We start from the raw sequence: 4,359 nt of genomic DNA on the forward strand, positions 1-4,359 counted from the left end.
TGTGTTCTCAATCACTCGGGACATTCGTTCGCTGTCATTGCAGGTTGAAAGAAAATCCTTCGCCGCGGATGAAAATCCTTTATTGCTTCCCTTTGGCATCCGTTCCGCATTGCTCCAGCCCCCGCTTGCTGACCCTATTCTCCGGCCCATCGTCGCTCGTCGCCATCTCGCCTGGAGGTATATTCTCCATGAAAAATAGGACCAAGCATGAGTTGGATTTTATGGTTGATTACGGTAAGTATTAGTATGAACTTTTGTAATTATTTTTTGGATTTTAATTTTTTATTATGAGAATTTTGTGTTTATTGCTGAGATATGAGATGTAAATATTGATTATAGTTTTTTGTGATTATTGTTGGGATTATGATATTATGTTTTATAAATTTATATGATTAATTTTTGTACGATGATGTCTGATGGAACTTTTTTATTCTTTTTGGCTTTTGTGTTTTAGTTTCTTCTAATGTACTTAGAATACATTGAAAAGGGGACTGATGATGGGTTAATTAATGATGTTATAGTAATTGAAGAGGGGAATGGGAGTGGCATGAATGCAATATTAGAGGGCTGCTACGTTGGAGCCTCAAGTGAAGAACATTTCGAGCAAGTCATAAAAAATGAAGGTATTGTTTTTCACTCCTTTTTATTTCGGTTTTAGTAATTTTACATCAACCCCATGTTCGTTTTTATTTTAATACATCGAATGCCCGAGAACTCGAAGGATACCACCCTTAGAGTCATTTAATTTTTTATATGTATTTTCGTTTTACCGCTTCCGTTAGCGTGTTCCAGGGCCGTACCACGCTATCCTTCAAGTGGTATCAAAGCCCGGTTCGATGTAGGTGGGTTGATGGCTATGTATTAACGTGCTTTTACTCAACATAGGGGCACTAGACTGAAAAGTTTCTGTCTAGTGCCCCTATTTTACTGCAAAATAAGGGCACTAGACAGAAATTTCCGGTATAATGTGTCTGTTTATATATAATTTTGATTGTGTACAATTTGTTAATTTTTTAAATAATCTTTTATGTATGTGATTTCAGGTAAAAATGCCCCGAAAAGATAAGCAAACAAAGCCAACAAGGATTGCTTTAGCCAAGGTATATCTTTTGATTATATTATTTTTTGTATGCCTCACTTAAGTTATTAATTCATTCTCTCTTCTAATATTATTGATTCAGATCAGTCCATCTACATCAAACATACACACTCCAGTAATTGTTAGAGATGGAATGAATTTCATCAGTGTACCAAACTTAAGAGCCTCTTTCTGAAATACAACAATAGAGAATACTTTAAGGGTTGCTTCTGAATTGCCTGATAGAGTTTCAAGAAGTACTTTAAGGGTGTCTTTAGGCTCATCTAAAGCATCTCAGTCTAGTCAACAAGGATGATATTTTGTAATAAGAGTGTGAACTATATTTTTATTAGTTAATATTTGAGAATGTGGAATGTTAAAGTTCAGATTATGAACTATATTTTTATTAGTTAGTGTTTGAGATTGTGGAATGTCAAAGATTATGAATTATTCAATTTGAGATTGTAAAATATTATATTAAATTATTATGTTGATGTTTAATTAATTCAAGGATGTTTATTTTTAGTACGACTGTTGTTTTTTTACGTCACACATATTGTAGGCATTGTCTTATACACAACACAAGTTATTGACAATGTTTTGTTAAAATTATTTAGAAAATTTGTTTCTTAAATTCACTTTTGTTGGTTTATTCTCTTTTTAAAATTTGAAGAAAAATAGAAAAAAAAATGAACTCATTGGAATTAAATTTGAAAAACGCCACAAAATAGGAGAAAAATAGCAATTTTTTTGTGTTTTAAATAAAATTTTCATTAAGTTTATTGGTGGAGTTAACAGAAGGACAAAAGTGCCAAAAAAAATTAAAGTTTGAGAATGAAAATTGAAACCTCAAATATTTAGAGGACTAAAACTGCATTAGGAACTATATTTGGGGACCAAAATCACACTTAACCCCGTCTAGATCTAGACTTCCTATTTAAACAATCATAAGCTCAATATGCAAATAACTGAAAATTAATAATAGATCAAGTAACCAAATCAAACCCATTTTCCAATAACTGCTAGCAATCCACAGTAACATCAAAGAAGAAAAAGAAAAAAACGTGGGTGTTTGGTCTAGTGGTATGATTCTCGCTAAGAAAAAGAAAAAAACGTGGGTGTTTGGTCTAGTGGTATGATTCTCGCTTCGGGTGCGAGAGGTCGCGAGTTCGATTCTCGCAACACCCCGACATTTTTCTTCCAACACTAGCTTGGCATTAACCGGTCTATGTCAACTCTTCAAAGTGCGGTCAAGTGGCTCAAGAAGGAAAAAACAGGTTCCTCCGTGCCGAACAAAGCGCGATACCTCGCTTTGGCATGCACGGTGTACACACTTTGGAGGCAGCACAACGAAGTCATCTTCGAGGGGTCAACGGCCTGTCCCGAGAGGCTTATTAATTTAGTCAAGGTTGCATTGTATAGGGTCCTTTGGACACTTTTCCCACACGATTTTGATTGTTCTTAATCTTTAGCGTGGGCTTTTGTATCATTCCGTGTATGCCTGGAGTACATTGTAAATATTATTCTTGGTTGAATGAAACTTACATTTCACCCAAAAAAAGAAGAAAAAGAAAATGTTCTAACGATTTCAAAAAGAAAAAGCGTCACACATTTATCTGCAATCTCCCTAAACCTCTTATAATCCCAGTCCCTAGGGTAAAGACTTCCTCCACAAATGATCAACTTGGGCCTAAATGTTGGCCTTCTCCTCCAACCTATCAAAGCAAGATACCCTTTTGAATACACCTTTTAAGACAAAGCCTTGAAGCAGATCGACGTCGTGCTAATCTTCTTCCTTCGGGAAGTATAGTGATGGTGGCGTTGGGTTTGAAAGTAACGGTGACAATAGTGGTGGGCGAGGGGGTAGGCAGATTAGGGATTTAGGGAGGGAAAATTTGGAAGAGGGGGTTGATAAGGCATCGGGTGCCATGTCTGTTGGATTGGGTGGTCAAAAGTCAATTGAATTAGTTATTTGCTATTTGTCAATCTTTGTCAAATAATATTAAATTGATGAATAAAGTAAGAATTCATCAAGTGACGGTGTGTATTTCATTGTGCTTACCACTAATATTGAACGTGGTTTCAATATTTTTTTTGGGTAAATGTAATTTGCATTAAGTAAAAGAAAAAAGAAAGGAAAAATATAACAACTCGATCATCAGTTGGTTTCTCCCTTGACAGGCCAAGGGATACGCCATAGTCTAAATAAAGCTTGTGTACTGATCGATCTAGGCAAGGTGATGCTATTAATTCGCTTTCTAATAGCCTCAAGTATTACTGACGCCATGGTGGTGGGTGTTCGTTCTATGTGCTCGAATCGTCTGAGGTTTCTCTCCTTCCAAATGTGATAAACACATGATGCTAATAATGCTCGGTAGGGCATGTCAACAATGTGCTTACTCCTCCATCGCTTCAAAGCTGATGTAATGTCTGTACTCCAGTCTCTGAACTCAGCAACGACGTCCTTTATAGCTAGCTGATGGTCTCTATTGTTCAGGCCACGAGCGTTCCATATTACTGTATTCAACATGGATCACGCAGGATGGGGTTGCTTTGAATAGGACCCCGAGGTATCTCTTATGCATCATCCAACAAGTGTAGAGCATCAATTGTATTATAGACGACAACTGCTTTACCCTTTTCCTCACGGCTTAACCTTCCTTCGCGAGGAAGCTCTCGGCCTTCTCTCTAATTGTCCACCCCTTGAGTCTGCAGCATTATCTCTTGATCATGCATAGGTGGTGACCTCTCAGGTCTCGTTTTAGGAATGTGGCTCAACTTTTGTTCGTGTGGAATCTCTCGTCCCTCTCTCTAGTTGTCCACCCCTTGAGTCGGCAGCATTCTCTCTTGATCATGCATAGGTGGTGGCCTCACAGGTCCTTTTTTAGGAATGTAAACAGAGACCAGTGGTTTAGCTGGCTTGGACGGTTTTTTGAACACACAGACCTTGGTGGTATGGCCTAACATCATACAACTTGTACATTTGGGAGGTATCCACTCATATTCGACATCAATTTTGCATGGTGTTTCTCCTCCTTCCTCGTCAGGCATCATGATAATAATATACTTTGGTAGTTTGGAGCTCACATCTAGCATCATGCATACACGAGCGAAATTCAATCTCGTGCATGCTCTTGTAATCGCGTCCGGTATAGGGGTCTGTCAATTCCACTAGCCACCATACTCAGGCCATCCTCTATCCACAATTCAACCGGTAAATGTCACAATTTTATTCAAATCGGGACCTGTGTATGTTTTAATTTTTGCATTATCATTCCCGG

The 4,359-nt window shown here is 37.6% G+C and overlaps 1 non-coding gene across 1 annotated transcript; it reads left to right on the plus strand.

Moving 5' to 3' along the window:
• On the plus strand, positions 2,195-2,266 carry TRNAP-CGG. Its single transcript has one exon. It is a non-coding gene; the product is annotated as a tRNA-Pro (tRNA).

This window comes from Sesamum indicum, linkage group LG4 (assembly GCF_000512975.1).
Source record: "Sesamum indicum cultivar Zhongzhi No. 13 linkage group LG4, S_indicum_v1.0, whole genome shotgun sequence".
Lineage (NCBI taxonomy): Eukaryota > Viridiplantae > Streptophyta > Magnoliopsida > Lamiales > Pedaliaceae > Sesamum > Sesamum indicum.